The following is a 20,168-nucleotide window of genomic DNA, read 5'->3' as shown; positions in this document are numbered from 1 at the left end:
TGCCCCCTACCCCCAATATCGGGGGCCCAGGTGCAAGCTTCCAGTCCCAGGGCACTTCCTCCTCCCTGAGTATGGTTCGGTCTGCCCCAGTGTCAATTAAGCAGTGAAACCTCTTTATGCCTATGAGAATACTCATTTTAGGGTGGAGTCCGTCCACCAGGGGGATGGTCCAATGGACCTGGGCTGCCCTGCCATGAGGCTGCCTGGGCCTCACAGCAGAGGGGGTTCCTCCTTGAGTTAAAGGGGCTAGAGGATGCCCCTCCCCAAGTTTAAAGACTTCCCCTCTAAATCAAACTTGTATCCCTCCATGCCCCTGGGGCAGGATGTAGGGGGCGGTTTGCCCTCAGGCCGGTTGGCGAGGGATTGTTGTAAACAGTCCCTCTTAAAGCGCCCCTCCTGCCCGCATTTAAAACAAGTCCCTCTTTCCAATAGTCTTGGGGTTTCTTGGCCCTGGGCTGCCAGCGCCTGAGTAAAAGCCTCAGTCATTGTAAACGCCTGAGCCTGTAAAGCTAAAGCTAGTGATTGGGACTGGTGATGTTGCGTTCCCACATCCTGTGAGGCCACCACCCATCTGCTCAGGGAACTCTCTCTCAATCCCGCGCAGGCTATGCGGTGGTCTGCATTCATCCCTTCCCAGACCAGCAGCTTCATTGGTTGAGCCTGCCGGTTACTCTCTGCCCGCACTCTGCATTCCTCCTTAAAGAAAGCACACCATTTAATAAACTGAGAACTAGTAAGAATGGCTTTGGCCACATCCATCCAGTCCTTAGGGACACAAGGGTGATAGGCAATGTCTTGTAATAGGGTCTGGGCCCAAGGAGAGTTTGGGCCATCCTCTGCCACCGCCTTGTGGAGCTCTTTAAGATCCTTAGCTTCCCATGGATACCATTCCAAGGGCCTGTTAGCTCCTGGTGCCAGATTGACTGGATACGCTTGGAGAAGCGAATCCTGTGGCCGAGAGTCTGGGCTCTTTGGTGGCCCTTCCTTTCCAGGGCTCTTTGGTGGCCCTTCCTTTCCAGGGCTCTTTGGTGGCCCTTCCTTTCCAGAGGAGGTCTCCGAGGAGGTTACTTTCCTGGCCCTCGGCCCCTCCATAGAAGGCTGGTAGGGGTCTGGGTCTTGCAAGTCCCTCTCGCAGGTCTCGTAGGGCACCGTACCTCCCCTCCAATCAGGAGAATAGGGAGGGGGCCTAGGACCGTCAGTATCAGCTGGGTCAGAGGGGGTAATATCAGCTGGGTCAGAGGGGGTAATATCAGCTGGGTCAGAGGGGGTAATTTTTACCCTCGTTTTGACTTCTACTGTGCACGTCTCAGTGCGTTCTCGATTGGATTTGACCCTTTCCTTTTCCTTCTCACTTCCCACAACCTCCTGTATCCCTTCTAGGCCTGATGTTGCCTCTTCCTCCTCCTTCTGTGATATAGCATTACCCATATTTAGGGTTTCACTTACCCCGAGAGACCGCTTAGCCTCGGCCGGTATCTTTTCCTTTCGTGCCCCACGTTGGGCGCCAGATGTTGGGTCTTCGTCCGTCCCACAAAAGACGGACGGGGTCCGAGGAAAGGTAAGTGCGGCGCTCGCCCGTTCCCTAGCCTCCCTCAGCCCAGGAGACAATCAGACACAGCGGGGAGCCAAATCCAGCAGGTAGAAAAACTCGTTTATTAACAGAGAGCAGCCCCTTTTAAAGACAAAGAGGGTGGGTGGTATGGTAAGGGAGGAAGAGGAACCAATCATTGTCAAGGTCACACCCTATCATTCACCTGAGCCTTCACGGGCTGGTTAGGTACTGATCAGAAGATCAATTGGGGTCTGCCCACTCTACCCTCTCCCAGAGCCATCTTTGCTGCCCATGTGCTCCACACTCCTCCATTGCTTTTGTCCCAGGATTGTCTTTTTTACACTGGATAAATGCCTTATTGGCATTTCCCTATAGCTGGTTGCTGGACTTGAACTCGGGGCCTGAGCACTGTTCCTCAGCTCTACAGCTTAAGGCTAGCACTCTGCCACTTTGAGTTCCAGACTCGGGGCTTGAATGCTGTTCCTTAACTTTTCAGTCCAGGGCTAGTACTCTGCCACTGTGAGTCCCAAAGCATCTCTGCTTGCTTTTTCGGCACTCTGCTGCCTGAGTAGAGGTGACAGTCTCACAGGGACCTTTTTTTGCCCTGGCTGGCTTTGAACCAGTTTGCAGATTAATGAGTTTTACAAAAGGCCACTTTACTTCAATTAAAAGCAACAAGGTGGTTAACATAGAAGTAGTTTTTAAGCATGCTTTTACCTGAAACTTATTAAGAGTTAAAGTTACATCTGACAAACTGTAAGAATTCTTTGTGCTTTGCTCTGGACTTTGCTGGAAACTTAAAAAACAACCTATAAGAGCAAACTGGAATAGCAATTATTTTGATAATCCTAATTTTTTTTCCTTTGTGCACATTGAGACCAATGTTAAGAACAATTTTACATTTAAACTTTATATTCAAAAATTTATTTTTATTTTTTTAACCTTTTATTAATTATTTTTAATATTTTATACTTTAGTTTTTATTTGCATTTTGAAAAAATTCCTTGAAATCTTGAGTCCAAGTGTTACTTATTGCCTCTTGGTTGCTTGTTTTAAAACAGACACACATTAAGATTTTTAAACTTAAATGACAATTTTTTTTTAATGAGAAAATAACAATTACCATAACTGAACCAAAAAAGCTAGACTTAGCATTTTTATGACTTTTAAAAACATTTTAATTGTAAACATTAAAAGCAAGTTACATTATACAAATAACTTTTTAACCCTTTTTTTAAGGCCTTTTTAATTTTAATGTTAACACGTCCAAGGGGAAGTTTTAGCAATACTAATCAGATTATTACATTACTTATTTTAATCATCATGTTTTTAGTGGCTACCCACAGGGAAAAGAGACAGAACAACGATGGGCCACTTGGCCCCTCCTATGGAATAGGCAGGCACACACCCAATCCGACTTTTTAGGGTTAGATGAACTGCATTTGTGCCAGCTTGCCTTACCATGGGTGGACTTTTTCCAGGGCCTGTCCTACCATGCATGACCAGCTGAACTGCACTTCTGCTTGTTTACCCCTTACCCCTAAAGATAGGTCTTTTGTTGGCTTTTAAGTTTTTCCCCCTGTCTCTTTTTTTGGTTCTCGAATGAAATACACAGTTTTAGACAGACAGAACAGGTAACATTTTTGACAGTGTTAAACTAACTTTTACATTTAAATTTTTAATATTTATTCCCAAATTTTAGCCAAGGGATTTAAATGCCAAACTGCCAATGTATTTTTGTTAAGCCAGATAACTTGATTACAGTAAAACAGTCTTATGCATTTTAAAATATTAGTTTTTTAAAATACCAGATTTTTTGATTTGCAAGTTAAAGAACCTTTTAAAAAGCCATTTAAAACAATGTGAAGATTTTTTAAAATTTTTGGTAATGACCAAACCTTATAATTTTTTGAATTTTAAATTTAAACTCACCCAATTGTTACAGCATGCTGACAATTTTTATCTTTGAAGACGTTTACAGACACACACAAAACACTTACACAGATTTTAAAGTGCGCAAAAATTAAAATCAGTTGTACGTACACTTTTTAAAGGTTTTAAACAAAAATTTAAAACAGTATTTTTTTTAGAACTAGGTACCTTTGTTGGGCTTTATTTTCACAGAGCTTGCTTGTTAGCAAGGCTTTTGAATTTCTTCTGAGTTGGAGGAGGGCTGAGGGAGGGAGTCACCTAAGACTAAACTGGCCTGATTTTTTTTAACCCAATTTTAGACAGAACTAGCTGAAAAGTCCAATCCAGGTACACAGCCTTCTACACCCTCACCTGTCCTTCAGCAGCCTCCACTGGGAGAAGGTGCAGCCTGAGGCTTGAAGGGAACCAAACTAGCCCAGTAACCCTCCATGCCTCGCAGGGAGGGTGGGCATAGCAGGTCTGTGACCAGGCCCAGCTGGAACTTTTATTTCCTCAGAGATGTTTAAATAAATAAATAACAAAAACACAGATAAACACAAAAACCAAGGATTTACATTTAAAACTGGTACCAATTTTAAAAACAGAACTAGACAAGAACTGAAGGCTGAGTTGGGGACTAATGGGCCCCAGTTTATCCCTACCGGAACTCTGTGCTGTTTTTACTCAGCAAGCTGAATTCAGAGTCTGCTGGGTGAGCCTGCCACACTTACCCAGAACTTTCCGACCCCATAAAACAAACACACTAAAGTTAACAAGACAAACATGTGGCCACAAAGACAAAATTAAGTCTTAGTGAATGGGGCGACATTTTACCACCATTTACTTACCAGGGGACTTAACCCCCCTACTTACCTCCGGAGGATTTTTTTTTTTAGATTTTTGTAGACGTTGACCCAGGGGCATTTCAAGGCAGAGGAGAATTCCCAGTTATCTTGGGGCAAGGGAAGGAAGTCCCTAGCGGCCGTCCCCTCAGACTGACAGATTCTCCCCCACGCTTAGACCCCCTAAGCCAAGGCCTGAGGCTGAGATGTAACTGGGGCCACTTGCAGGTGGTCAGTGGCAATTTCATAATTGACAAACAAGTTCCCAAAACCTGACAATTTCGGCTCAGCCTGTAACTTCCAGTGATCTATAGTCAGACTTAAGGGGGTTGAGGAGTTGGAGAAGGAAGGAGGGGAGGAGGGAGTTGAGGTTGGGGAGTTGGAGAGGGAAGGAGTGGGGGAGGGAGTTGAGGTGCAGATGGAAGGGTTAAGGGGGTAGGGATTTGGGGAGTCGGGGTAGATAAGAAGGGTTTCATCCACGGGGGAGGATTTAAAATAAGAGCCTCCCAAGTGACAATATAGGGGACCTGGTCTGGGTGTCCGTGTGGTCCCGTGTCCATTATTTTGGCCTTGATCTGTAAAACAATAGTCAAGTTAAAGGTTCCTTCTCGTGGCCAGCCACGGTTGAAGGTGGGCCATTCTGAAAAACAGAAAGTCATACATTTTTTTTCTTAACCCCTACTGAAAGATTGCTAGCTGCAACCTGCACATCTTTCCAGTGCTGTAAAGTAAGGCTAAGGGGGGGTTGTGACAGTTTGTCCCATGGTGGAACGGAGACTTGCTTAGGTTTAACTTAAGGAGTAACACACAAAACTATTAGCAGTAACACACTTTCCCAGATTCACCACAGCGAAGGCAAGAGCAGCAGACCAACAGAAAAACGAACCACAAGGGCAGAAGCAATGCAAGCAACCAAAATTTTACAGCAAACAACATTATAATTAGTCACACTACTTTTTCGCTGCGCTGTTTTGGCAATCAGCCGAAGGCAAAAATTAAACGGAGACTGTTTTGAGAGTCCGGATCTCTTGTCTCCCAGGCAAATCACGCGTCTAAAAAGGACTGAGTTCCAGAAAACAGGTGGGCCACTGTTTCAGGCCCCGGATGGGTCACTTTTTCAGACCCCAGATGGGCCACTGTTTCAGGCCCCGGATGGGTTACTTTTTCAGACCCCAGATGGGCCACTGTTTCAGGCCCCGGATGGGTCACTTTTTCAGACCCCACATGGGCCACTGTTTCAGGCCCCGGATGCCTCCAGGACGTCTCCTGGGGGCTGCGGTTGGGAGTACGAGCTCGTCAGCTTCTCCATGGGTCCGCCAGAACCAGACGAGTACGGCCGAACTCACAGAATCGCAAGCGCACAGTAATTGGCCACACAGTTTGACTTCAAACAGCACACAGACAACACACAGACAACACACAGACGCTGGCCAGCTTACCTCCCGAAAATGGGTCGGTGGTCCCTGGGTGGGGGTCTCTATCCCGGACGAGCCCCCAGAATGAAAGACCCCCGACAGGGTGGGGTGCCTTTCGATCTAGAGAGACCCTCTCCCAAGGAACAACGAGACCACTTGTGCGGATGCAATCAGCAAGAGGTTTATTCGGGCATGCCCAGGCTCCCAGGTGCACACGAACTCGAGATCCACAAGGTTCGGGTCGGTGGCTGAGAACCTGTCCGGACACACGGGTACCCGGGGCGACAAGTCTATCGGGAGACTTGCGCGCCGGGGCACATGAAAGCACCCTCTTTTATGGGCAGCAGAAGCAAGGTTACAGAAGCGAGATATCTGGTTACAGGGTGTTGATTGGTTAATTTTGAATCATGCTTAAGGAGGGGATTGGTCAGGTTGAGTCAGGCGAGCGGGTTAGCTGACATGCCTGGACTTGCCCCTTTTGATGGGGGCTTAGTTTTATGGGAAGGGAGGGGTTGGCCAGCAGGTTGGGTGGCCTAGTGGCGACACAATGCCTGCCCCACAGGCAATGACTCAGAGGCCTGTCGTTTTGTTTCTCGGTTAGCGGCCTGACCACTGACCGTCATAACCTGCCTTACCCTTCTTGGCATAGTTTCGCGGGGGATGGGTGGCAGCTGTCCTAGTGGGCAAGCATGAACTGGGGTCTTTCACTAGAAAGAAGGTCTTGTACAAACACGTGTAAACTACAGACAGGAGTGCTAATAAATCTAACAAGGGAGGAGAGCAGAGACACCTCTAGGAGAAACAACACAGAAACCCACAGTACAACTGCAATATAAATGGAGTCAAAGCAGGCACCCACTTCACAATTCCACTACAAATGTTACCATGCTCATCTTACACCTGGGCAAATTTTAATAAAGTCACATGGCTTAACAGCAATGATTCATAGTCTTGGAAATATAAATGCAAAATTCCCTGTTGTTCCTATTTGGGAGAACTACCCAACTTGCTGTCAGAGCTTTGTGAGCCAGTTTCTGGCACCTGGAGGCACAAGGGCTTTGGCAACACAACCTCTTGAACCCCGAACAAATCATCAGCTCCATACTGGAGTAACATGTGGAGGATAGACTCCTTCTTGGGTTCTGCATCCAGCTCACAGTTCCTACCTGACATTGCAGAGATACTTTCAAGTTACAAGTCCCAAGCTCCACTGAAGAGAAAACTTCCAGCAGCAAGGCAAAGGGAAAGGAACTGGAATTTGCAGGCTGAAAATACCCATAGGGCGTGGGGTGGCTTATGCGCAGAACAATATTTGCCCCTTAAAAAAATAGAAACCAAGCACTTTCAGAGCATCTGTGCTGCAAGGGAGACTACAATTCCCACAATACACTGTAACACCCTGGAGGAAGTGGGGTTCCACCAGTGCTAGACCCTAGGTCCCAAGACTGTATGGTTGTCTATGGACTTTTCTCTCCCACCTGTGGGAGCCTAGGTAAGGTTTTTTTCATGAAAAAACACGATGTTCCTCCTGAATCATTGGTAGACCAACCGAAAAATGGAAATTGTATTGGGATCATGAGATTAGATGGCTTTTTAATTCTTACTTATATCATTATAATTGGGGTTATGAGACTATTTTGGTTTTGTTTTTATTTAACAGATAAGTTCGGTTGAATGTAAATTATGTCCTTCTTTACCTTTTATAATAGCTCCCTGCTCACTATAAAAAAGGTATTCACAGACACTAAACTGATTCTCGGGTCATTTTCCATGCTCTCATGTATATACAGCAATAAAGTAGCAGAATTGCTAGGTAGATATGCAGCATAATCTTTACACCAATTTAGGTTTTTCAGAAATCTAACAATTTCCCAGAAAGACCCAAATTCCATCTATGAAATTTTAAGGAGTTTTTGGCTGTTTCCAAATTTTTCCTTTCCATTTAGGGTTTTTTTTCTCCTCTTTTCTTTTCTTTTTGTTTTTGGTCCTGTGGCTTGAATTTGAGGACACTATCTTTTCTTTAATAATTTCTCCAGCTAACTAGTGAAAAGCATCCTGTGCATGAGAAGAGCGGCCTTAGAACATGGTAAATCACCACCTTGCTGTTCAAAGAGAAGGTGGTTTGGGCAGATCAGGGAGAATGTGGATAATGTGTAAGAGTGAAGCTTGATGGCTTGCCCCAAACCAGTCGGTTTTTGTTTTTCTGTTCTGCATGCCCTACTTTGGTTTGGATTCCTACCTCTTTTCTGATCCTAAAAGTTCCTCTAGGGAAGTGTAAGCTACCTCATATTTGTCTTCCCTGACATTATCCATTAGTCTGTGGAATAAATCTTTGTTATCTTAGGTTCTTAGTGTGGGAGCAGTCAGGCCCCACTTCTAGAAGCCAGGCTTTTGCCCTGACCTCTCACAATTGCCACACAGTCAGGAATAGATAGGCATCATTTGGAACAAGAGAGTTCCTTTGCTGATAATGCAGCTTCAACAGAGAATTACTAAATCCTCATGAAAATCTCCCTCGGAACTCTTCTCAAAATAAATGTGTAAGCTGAATCTATACAGGCACAACGGGACACCTATAGTCCAGCAACTTGTAAGGCTGAGCAGGGAGGATCATTCAAGCTCAGGAGATGAAGGCCATTCTGGGTAACATAGGAAGATTGAGTCTCAAAGCAACACAAGGGCAGCATTTCCTTACCAGAGGCTCTGGGTTTGATCCTCAGTACTAGAAATACAACATTAACCTAATGCATAACATTTTAAACTAATAATACATCTCTTTTAATGCTGAGTGCAAAATTTCCAATTTTTCTTTCTAATCACCAAACATGAATCTTCAGTTTTATAGAATTGCTAGATGACGGTACAGAAAGGACATGCTTAGTTTCTTAGCTCTGCGAAGAACGATGCGAGTAGAAAACAATTGTAGGGCATTTCTTACCTTGTTCCAATGACATCAAAGACATGTGGCCAGTGCTCATTGATTTGGCTAAGGTTGGCATGCATCATGACAGTTGTCATATTGCTGCTGGCGATAGCAACTGCTACCCCATTTGCTTCAATTGGGACTTGATTGCACTGAGGAAGATTCTTTCCTTCATGTAGTCCTACAAGAGGAATTTAAAACAGGAAGCTTCACTATTACCCCAATTCCCTATTCTTTTTTTCAATTCTAACCCCCCAAATGCTTTTCTTCTTTACCAACAAATATATGGCTGCCTCTTAATGATTTTTATAATTGAAAAATTCTCATCATATTATGACTTAACACAAATTTACAGGCTAAAAGGTCAAGAAAGACCCTCTACGCATATTCATGAGGTGTGATAGTTGTTACTTTCTTAATGCAACAGCCTCTCTAATTTCTCTCCATTCTATCTTACTCAAGAACCTACAAATGGGTGGAATTCAGTTTGATTAACAATAAGAACATTGGTCTTATTATTTATATTACATCTGGGGCCTAGTGACCACCTAAAATCATCATGTTCATTGTGGTTGACATCTGCCCTTTGTTAGTAACTAGAATCCTTAATAGATCTGAGACATCAAAATGATTCAGGAGACACAAGCCCCTCCTCCTACCAGACTTGTCCAACCAGAGGAAGCAACTGCTCTCTCAATACATGCCCACCTACAAAGGGTTCACACTTCTCACCTCTTTATAATCTTTTCCTTTCCTTCAGAAAGATGAAAAGTAGTTCTAAAAACTCAACGATCTCAGAAAACACCTATGTAACATTAGATTCTCAGCAGTGACTAGAGGGTTCTAACTACATCCACCAGAGAATGCCTGCTGGCTCACTTTCTGAAATGTCACAACCTCTTCTTCAATGGGAGGTCTGTTGTCTCTAGAACTGGTTTCCATCTGGCACCAGGTATCCACACAGCTCCTTGTTTTCATCATTTAACTGAATCCATGAATTGAGTCTGTCTTCAGTCTCTTCTTTCCTGTTAGTGACCTGCCTATAAAAATGAATTTGGCTGCTGAAAATAGCCAACAAAACAGGTATACTATTCCCTGCTAAGAAAAAACTGTGAATTTCATTCATTTTAGTCAGCATCATTAAGGATTTAAATGTATGTTTTTCCTCTTACAACCCTCAGGTTCAGTATCAACAGACATCCTCAAGGCTTTCTGAAGTAACACCTGTAGCAGCCCAACAAAACTGACTTTTACTCATTGCAGATCTATTACAACTAGGTGATAACAAACATCAGAAACAAGAAAGGATGGATATATTAAGGACCACATAAATATCTTCTGTTTTAAGTCCTTTAAATATTCAGTTATGAATGTTAACAACCTGCTAATTTAATTCTCACTCAAACCTTTCCCCTTTTTAAAACTAATCAAAAACTTACCATGTTAAGACCAATGTCCCCTTTTGATTTAATTTCTAATCCCAGCATGCTGTATATCAACCATTTATAATACAATGCACCAGGAATAATAAAGCCATATACATGATGGAGTATTGAAATGAAGAAAAATAAAACCTAAACCAATGTCCACCACTTATTTGATCCTACACTTCAAATGGTATTTCATAGATTTTGCATGGAAATCATAGAAATGTTAACCCAATCCAGTCTGTTCTACACAGGGTGATGCAAAATATCCAATGCTTCATTGTTTACAAGCAAATCTAGCAAGCAGGCTTCAGCACAGAATCATCCTCCTTACAAGATTAAATAGTTTACTCTAATAAATTTGAGAGTAAATAATGTAATTAAGCCTAGATGAAGGTACAAAGAATTCTGAGGTCTTAAAAGTCTTGAAATACATTCAGTTAAAAGTGGGCCACAGAAGGTCCTTTGGTAAACTATTAACACTCACTTCATAGAGTGAAGCAAAAGAGATTTTCTTGTTATGTACAAAACCTCCCCAAGTTTTTCAGAGAGATGCAAAAGTCCCAAAATGTAGCACCAGGTGCAAATACAAACCTGTTTAAAGGCTTGATTGAAGGTCTATCGATAGAAAATCAAGTTTTTTTTTCCATTCTTCTAACACACATTTTAGCTTTTACGTCTATGGTCTTTCAGAACCCAGATTTCTAATTAATCTCACAATGGCTTTACAGTCTCCTTTACCTAAGCTTTTAGAGAACTTTCCCAGTATTCCAAACACTTTCCTGTGTGTAAAACTTGAATAAAGAACTTCAGAGGACATTTCAAAATGAGATGATGAAGTACATTGTCATTTGAATTGTATGTATTTTCATTTTGTTTGTTTTGTTTTGTTTTAATTTTAAGTTGGTTGCAGAACTTGGACTCAGTACCTGGGAGATGTCCATGAATATTTTTTCCTTTTTTTATTGTGGCATGAATTTTTTTTCTCAATGCTAGAGCTCTACCACTTTCAGCCACAGGGCAACTTGCATTGAATAGTGTGTTCTTTAAAAATCTTTAGGACTACTTGAAGCCTTCTATTTGTCTTCCTCTAACCACTGACATAAAATTTCTTCCACTCTAACCAGGATTCTATTGGTAGCAGTTAGCAACTGAATATTCCTACCATCTGAGTTCAAGGAGCTGATTTGGTCATTCCAAAGAGTTTAAAATCTCCAGCTCTTCTAAGTAAAGATTTCATTGTATGTGAACATATTTACCAATGTAAGAATCCCCATGCTTAGAGGAGCCCATTAAGACTCCTATTGTTAGACTCACATTAGCTGCTGGCCAAGCAAGAGGCCAGCAGAGGCTTCCTACAGCAGACACATAACACTTGTCACCATCTATCCAGCGAAATTTGACCTCCACTACAACCCAACCCTTTATTATTCTGCCTGCTTTAAATCATTTTCAATAAGTTCCTTAACAGTGTGCAAACTTGCAGCAACCAGTGCTGTGGAAAACAGGGGTTGTTTCTCTGAAGCATGTTGCTGCTTTCTAAACTTCAGAATGTAAATGAACAATGGAGGAGCAGTAATCCCACTGGACAGGGCTTCAAGTTAAACAAAATTAAAGCTCCTTTCTAACATTGGCATTTGGTACATTGCAACCTCCTATGAGCAGATGACTGACTTCTTCACAGGAGAGGCCCTCCCATGTTCTGTTCAAATGTGCTATCTGTTCCTTTGACACAATTTCTCCAAAATGTGCTGCTCAAGTTGTTTTTCAGTTTCAATTTCTTTCAAGTTCAGAGCCCAGTGAGCCAAGGATTGCTCTAGTTCCTGGAACACAAGCAAGAGGGTTTAGAAAGAGCCTTCAAGTCAAACTACTACTGTTCCCAAACTGGTAAGCTCATCCTTTGATTAGACTCAAGGGGAGGGGCTCAGCCAAGGAGAGGGACCTTAGGAAAGAGAAACAGCCCTGGCCTCCTGAAGACCTACCTGGTTGGCTAGCTTCAAACCACTTCATCCTCAAAGGAACATTCTTTTATATTCCCTTTTCATTACCTCATTTACCTCTCTAATATTTATAAAAGTCACAGAGGACAGTGAAGTTAACACTTAGTTGAAATTTAATAGTCTTACACATATTTCTAAGATTATATAAAAGGTGACACCTCATTTTAACAAACTGAGGAATGTATTGTTACTAAAGTAGTCATCACATAACAATCTCCCTTTTATCAGAGTTATTTTTTGTCTCATTTTCTAAATGATAGTGTAAGGAATGAAACAGGGTGTGATAATTAGTACAGATTAGTTAGCAGAAAATTTCTTCTGGCGGTGGAAATAGCTTTTGTCTGTTTATCTAGGTGGTGGGTATCAAACCCAGATTCTCAGGTAACCTAAGTTAATTATTACTTGCCATATTCGGGGGTTATTTCATCTTCCAAGCAGTTAAAAATTTTAGGCTGATTCTGGTGCTTGAATTTAGGGCCTGGACACTATCCCTAACCTTTTTGCTTAAGACTAGTAATCTCTCACTTGAGCCACAGCTCTACTTCCACATTTTTGTTGTTTTTGGGAAATAAGCCTCAAATTTTTCCTCCCTAGGGCCCACTTTGAAGCAAGATTCTTACATCTCAGGCTTCATTGTAGCTGGGATTACAGCCATGAGCCACCAGCATCTACATTCTGTTTTTTAAAAGAAACTTCCAAAAATAATAGTAGACAACTATTACTGTCACTATATGAACCTGTAATCCTAGCTAATTAAGAGATTGAGATCTATGGCTCATGGTTTAAAGCAAGACTGGTCAGATGAATCAGAGTTTTGTTTTCTGTTAATCTACTTGTGCTGGGGCAGGAAGTCAGGATCTGAGCACTGTCCCTGGACTTCTTTTCCTGAAGGATAGTGCTTTACCATTTGAGTCACACAGTACCATGGACAGTTTTTCTAACGCGCAGGGTAGCTTCTACCTACGATTTTCAGATCTCAGTCTCTACAGGCTGAAAAGAATCTCTGATAATTACCATCAATTAGCCAGTAAAATAGCCAGATTAAGGTGTAGCTTAAGTGGTACAGTGCCAGCCTTGGGTGGAAAAAGCTAAGAGATACTGTGTGATCCCCAGGATGAAAAAAAGATAAAATACTAAATTACATAAGAAGAAGGATAAAACGTAGTATCCAACATAGTTTCAAGAATAACTTCCATGCTTGTATTGCGTATTAAGTAGCAGAATGTATTCTTTCTTCTATACACCAGGATCTGAGTTCAATCCCAAGGGTTGTTCAAAGCAAACCTAACAAAAAAAGCACCCCAAGATCTATATCTAACAAAACATATATAATACTACATAAAGAACATTAAACATTCAAAATAATTGAAATATAGCTAAATGAGAACAATGACACAATCATAAACAGGAATACTGAGTATCAAGAAGATATTATTTTCTGTCAAAGAAATCTAAACCTTGAATGCAATTTTCTGAAGTCTTATCAGAACTTTTCATAGTTCCAAGGCAGGATAGGTTAGGGAAAATAATACCTAGGGAATGGCATCCAGGAACACAGATAGAAACAAGAAAATTAGACACATACAAACATTATCTTGTTTGCTTCTAAATACAGTCTTTCTAAGAAACAACAGGATGCATTTCTCATCTTAAGGATAAGCAAATGTTTATGGAAAAATCCACTAAATGCACTAAAGAGTAAGTCACAAAATATACAAGAACTCAAAAAGCATAACACCAAGAGTGATCAAGAGCAAAGATAAACACCTCTCTGCATGAGTTTATGACTCATCTTGCTTTTATCATAAAAATTGTCAAAGAGTTCTGTGTCAATCCCTTTGAGAGCATCCACATTGCATATTTCTGTCTATCTGCATGTCTACTTGTCTGTTTATCTGTTTGTTTGCTTACCCAATAAAACTCTGTCAAGATTTCTTACTATGGTAACTTTTCTGGAAATGCATATTCTGTGACCAAAGTCAAGGACCCTGGGTCAAGACTGGCTACTCTTAGAGGAAAACTTCACAAACTCTCACCTAGAGCCAGTGACAGTTGCTTCTCAAAGTTAAGAGCTGGGTGCGAGTGTAGCTCAGTCATAGAGCGCTGGCCTCACATGCAGGAAAGCCTGCATTTCATCTCCAGCGAAGAATGTTGGAAGGGATTTTCAAAGGTCAAAGACTCAAAGAATGTGGAAGAACAAATCTGGGGATACAACACAATTGAAATGGAGATTTGTTATAATAAAGCATTGTAATAAAGACAGTCTGATATTAAACCTGAAGAAGCACAATAAGAAAATTGGGTTAAAATACAGGAAATGAGCCTGTGTGGGAACCAGAGATCTGACACTAGACTACCAGATAAAAAGCCACTAGGATTATTATCTCTCTATGTGAGAAAGGTAAACCTTTTCTTAAAGTCTTTGCAAACAATTCCTATAATCAAGTAAACTGGCAAAATTAGAATACAACCCTTGTAATCTTTGAAAAGGAAATGACAGTGTGTTTTAAGTATGTAGATGTACTTCCCAAAGGAAATACAAATAGGAAATATATATATGAAAATATCATTACATTTGTCTATATTACAACAACATTTTTTTTTAATTCAGTCAAGACAGAGTAGAAAACGTGCTCTCCTGAGGCTGAAGATATTTACAAGGTATGTATTCAATACATTAGTATTTCAGTCAAGATGATGACAAATAGATCAACACATGATTGAATGAATAGTGAAAGTTAAAAATATGTACAATATCCAATGACCAGAAAAAGGGTTGTATATATATGTATATGCATGTGGCTATGGATACAAACAGTATCTATATGCCAAATGTATATAGAAGACCAAAAGTTATCAACAGCACTGTCTCAAAATCATGATGAAAAGTTGCATATATAATATGTAGTATATCCCACATTTAATATGCATTATCATCATTGTGATACTTTTATTACACTGGGAAATTTTGAAGTAAGAAAAAAGGGATAAGAAGCCTTAAGGACTGTCATTTGTGTAATAACTTCAAGTATGTCACTACTTATTACTTCCTAATTTTTTTCCTTTGTTGAGGAAAGCAGCCCAGGCTGGCCTCAAGCTCACAATCTTCATATGTCAGCCTATTAAGTATTGGGATTATGGGCATGAACTACCACCTACTTATCTACTTATTTTTTATTTGAAACCTAAAGTCACTTAAGGGAGAAAAACAAAAACCCATCCAACAGTCTTCAGTGTCTTGGATCCCAGGGCCCTACACATGCCAGGTAAGAATGCTATCACTTGAGCTACATCCTCAGCCCTCTCCATCATGTCGTCATCTTCTTCTTGTTGTTCTTGTCCCTCCTCCTCCTTCTCCTCTCTCCTCCTCCTCCTCCTCCTCCTCCTCATCTCCCTCCTCGTTCTTACTATTATTATTGTATTTTTATTGCCAGTCTTGAGGCTTGAATTCAGGGCTTGGGTTTGTCACTATGGATTTTTCTTCCTCAAAAGTAGCACCCTATCATTTGATTCACAATGCTACTGTAAGATTTTATTGCACAGTTTATTATGGTAAAAGTCTGAAGCTGGACACTGGTGGCTCAGGCCTGTATCCTAACTACTCAGGAAGCTGAGATCTTAGGAAAACAGTTCAAAGCTAGCCCAGTCAGGAAAGTCCATGAAACTCTTATCTCCAATAAGCCACTAGAAAACCAGAAGTGGTGTTGTGGCTCCAGTGGTAGAGTGCTTGCCTTGAGTTGAAGAGTGTGGTGACAGTGCCCATGACCAGAGTTCAAGCCCCATGACCAATGAAAAAAAGTCTCAAGGAATTACTTTTGAAGCATGATCCTCTTAGCCTCTTGAGTAGCTAGGATGATTTATAGAAGCCACAGGCTCTCAATCCCTTTACATTGTTTATTAACATCAACTAATTGTACCAGGGTTGCATTTGACATGTCCATATAGGCATACAGGACCTGGGCCAGACTCCCTTCCCTCCATCATTCATCCCTTCCACTTCCCAAAGCAATCTCAATCAGCTTCATGGTTCCATTTTAAGATGTGTACAGAAAGTATTCTGGCCACATTCATCTCTTCACTCTGCCCTGGTGTTCTGATACAGGGCTGCAAAAGCCCTTCACATACACCCTTGCTTTTCCACTACTCACCAGTGCTCTCCACATGCCACTTTCTGCTTCAGGTACTATGTGATTTGCAAAGTTTCTCAAGCTTTATTTTATTTGTGGTAATCAAAATAATCTTAGGATCCAGCAGGGTAAGTACTGACAAGTGGAATCGGTGTACATTCCTGTTGCAGGTGAAGCACAGGTTGGGGATGGCAGCAACATCCCCAGCTCCAGTATCATAACCAAGAGCAAGAGAGGCCATAGCTAGGGAGTTGGGGCAGACTCCATACTGGGCCTTCACACGTGAACAAGTTTATGAGGAACGTCTAATTTCCTAGCACCTATCCCATGAAAGGTAGCTGTTATTGTTACCTTTCCCTTAGTTGTAGGCACTCAGTTAATTGTTTAAATTTGAACACACTGCATTATTAGAATCATGAGAAGTAAGGACAAATAATGTGTATTGCTTTTTGTTTATTCTCTCCCTGATTTTATTTTTCAAAGCTAATAATGTTGGCTCAATTATGTTTTCCCATTCTCTGATAAAATTCTTTTGTGTGTGTGTGGGGGGGGGGCAGTCGTGAGGCCTGAACTCTGGGCTTGGGCGCTGTCCCTCAGTGCTTCAGCTCAAGGCTAGCGCTCTAATACTTGAGCCACAGCGTCTCTTCCAGCTTCTTTCTCTTTCTTTCTTCCTTCCTTTCTTTCTTTCTTTCTTTCTTTCTTTCTTTCTTTCTTTCTTTCTTTCTTTCTTTCTTTCTTTCTTTCTTTCTTTCTTTCTTTCTTTCATCCTTCCTTTCTTTCTTTTTGCTTCTGTGGTGCTGAAGAATGGAACGCAGGGCCTCATTCATGCAAGGCAAGTGTTCTACCGCTGAGCTACATTCCCAGCCTTCTGATAAAATTTTTGATGACATATCTTCTACTTTTTGTGTGTTTGTGTGTGTGTAGAGGGTGGGGTAAGTGCCCAATCATCATGGGTTTCAATTCAGGTTCTGGCTTCTGTTTGTGAGCATATTACTGCTCAAGACCATGGCTCTACTACATGAGACACAAAAAGCAGACAGGGGAATGCTGACCACAGGGAAGGAAATAAGAGCCCTATGGTCGAGGGAATTGAAGATGAATAAAAAGAGGACAGCTTAAAGGAAAGTGAATCGGGGTGCCTGAGTGAGGGAACAGGCCTCAAGAGAGTAGAGTTGGAAAGCTGATTTCGATTTGGAGAAGAAAGAAGCCATAGGCAGTGATGAGGAAGGTGTGTGTTTCTGGAGATTAAGTGAGTAGTAATGAGTGGAGTGTGGAACACATGGGGGAACCATCTTCACCAATCGAGGATGTCAACTGAGAACCAGAGGCAGGGACAGAATAGGAGGAGAGGAGGGAGCATGGATACGTTGAAGGGACACACAAGGCAGGAAGGCTAGAGCTCAGGAGAGAAGCCAACAGATTGCCAGAGAGAGGGAGGGCTAAAACAGATCAGCCAGGAATGAAGAAGTGAAGAAAGATGTATTTGAGCAGGGAGGAAACCTCCAAGCACTGGCCGGGAGATAGAAGTGGCCCCGAAGACCAGGGTGTATGTAGCAGCAGGGGCCTACCAGGGCTGCAAGCAGGAAGGAAACCCTAATTGTTCTCCGATTCAGGCCTCCCTGCTAGGTGCAGTATTTGTAGCTTGCCTGCCCTGCACCCTCTGCTTCAGGGAATGCCTGGGATGGGGAACTGACCCTAAACTGACCTTCTGGTCTGGCCATGCAGCTGTCTCCCACTTCCCTCCAAGAGCTGATTGCTAGCCAGGTGCCTTGCAGGCCATTGACAGGAATGAAGAGACAAGAGTAGAGTGCTGCTGGAGATACCACAGCCCAGTCAACTTGACAGTACAAGGTTCTAGGCCACTAAGTCCGCCCTCTGCACATCCAGACCTCAGGGTCCACACAGCAACCAGGACCTATGCCACAGAAACTTGTGTGCAGTTTCCTCACCAGGGAGTCTTGGTTCTTTGTGTCTGTGTTTGTGTGTGTGTGTGTGTGTGTGCATGGGTGTGTGTGTGTGTGTGTGTGTGTGTGTGTGTGTGTGTGCATGGGTGTGTGTGTGTGTGTGTGTGTGTGTGTTTGTGAGAGAGAGAGAGAGAGAGAGAGGGGGGGGGAGTGAGTGTGTGCCTGAATGGATATTTTTATGTAAGTGTGGATCTAAGCCTGTGGATTGATTGGGAGTGACATTCTCTGCTCTGAGTGTGTGTGGGTGTGTTTTTCAGTGAGGGATCCTGTGTGCATGCATGGCTGAATGTATATGCGAGGGTGTGTGGTTTGACAACGTGGGTGCTGAGTGTAAATGAGTGTGTGTCCTTTCTTGCCTGGAGTGTGTGGGGTTCCATTCAGATTGTACGTGAAGTCCATGAGCAATTGCCACTGAAAGCCAGCATTTACAACATAAGCCCCAGGCTGACAAGCAGCCTTAGATGATGGTGATGATGCTGACAACGCTGATGAGCATCATGATTGTGATTGGGAACTGGTGTGCTTGAACTGAGGCAGATAGTTCATAGATCTTCCTAGTCGGGCTGTGAGCCCAGAGCCTCTTGCCTGAGTGTTTGTGATGAGGGTTTCATATGCCAGCGCCGAGGTCCCCATCTTAGGTTTGGGATAGATCCGTCCACAAAGCCTTGACAGCATGGAGCACTTGTGGAGGGACTGCCTCTCCTTGTCCTTAGAGGACAAGGTAAGCGAGGAGAAGAAGGTATGTGGATGCTACTGTGCTGAGGCCCTTCTATGGTGGTTTACCTGCTGGTTCCTTTGAGTGGGCTGGTAATCAAGGAAGTAATTGTTTACAGTGATAGTGGAAGCCTGGGTGGCAGGGAAGGGTCGCAGTTGTTAACCAGAAGCTTCTTGCAATGCAAAGGGAATGGGGTAGAAGAGGCTGGGGGCAGGACCCCGTCCAGACAGAGGATGGATGTGCAGGGCTGTTTTCTGGCCTGCCGAGTACAGGCAGGATGCCCCCTAACCTGAGAAATTGCATGATTCAACATTTCAAATCTTTCCTGCAAGTTCTAGTATGGAGAGTGAATATTCATGAGGGATGTGCAGGGCAGATGCTGTTTGCCATCTCTACATGTTCCTAGTACTTGCGCACTTTAATCTGCCATTAGTATCTTTTGTCCCATTAGCTGTGACTTCCTTCAGATGGAAGCCATCCTGTTCATTTCAAAGCGAAGAATTACTACTTACCATATTGATTTCTCCTAGTGTAGGTATATGATGAATTTCTTCTAGGTGCCTCATGGTGCTTTGTAGGTAGATGGCTTTAAAGTCATTATTGAATATGTATTCAGTGAGCATAGGGTTTCTGTTACCTTGCTTTCTAAAGAAAATAAAAATGGCTTTTCAGGTGCTCTCACCTTTTGTACCCTCATGAATTTCCCTTCCCATGTTAGGCTTTTATTTTCAACAGATGAATTTCCCTAAGATGTACCCCAGGCTCATTGAGGACTGGCTTCCCCTTTCAGGCAGCAAAGCCAAGTCCTCAGGGAGACTCCTGTCACCCATCCCAGCCTAATTAAAACGTCATGCATTTTTTTAATTTGCCTTCTCTGGTTCTGCCATCCTGTCATTGAGCATACATAAAAATTCAAACTTCTGGCATCTCATGAATAAAGTAACTCTTGGGCCAAAGTCCACTTATATGGGGGAATGTTGGGGAAGTGATTCAACAATAGGTCCAGGCTGGTCACCAGTGGGCTCACATTTGTAATCCTAGCTACTCAGGAGGCTGAGGTCTGAGCATCATGGTTCAAAGCCAGCCCTGGCAGAAAAGTCGTGAGAAAATTGGATCAAGTGGCAGAACATTAGTCTTGAGCTGAGTTTGAGAGACAATGTCCAGGCCCAGAATTCAAGCCCCACAAACGACAAAAAAGACCTTCAGCTTCTTGTTTGAGGGGCATCATTCCATTTCAGTGGCCATTGGTCAGAAGCCATTTGGGCGGTGCCACTTGCACACCTGTTGAGTCT

The sequence above is a fragment of the Dipodomys merriami genome, unplaced genomic scaffold (assembly GCF_024711535.1).
Source record: "Dipodomys merriami isolate MVZ:Mamm:240054 unplaced genomic scaffold, mDipMer1.0.p SCAF_1214, whole genome shotgun sequence".
In the NCBI taxonomy this organism is placed as follows: Eukaryota; Metazoa; Chordata; class Mammalia; order Rodentia; family Heteromyidae; genus Dipodomys; species Dipodomys merriami.
The sequence above is the reverse complement of the archived record's forward strand: the minus strand, read 5'-3'. Positions refer to the sequence as shown.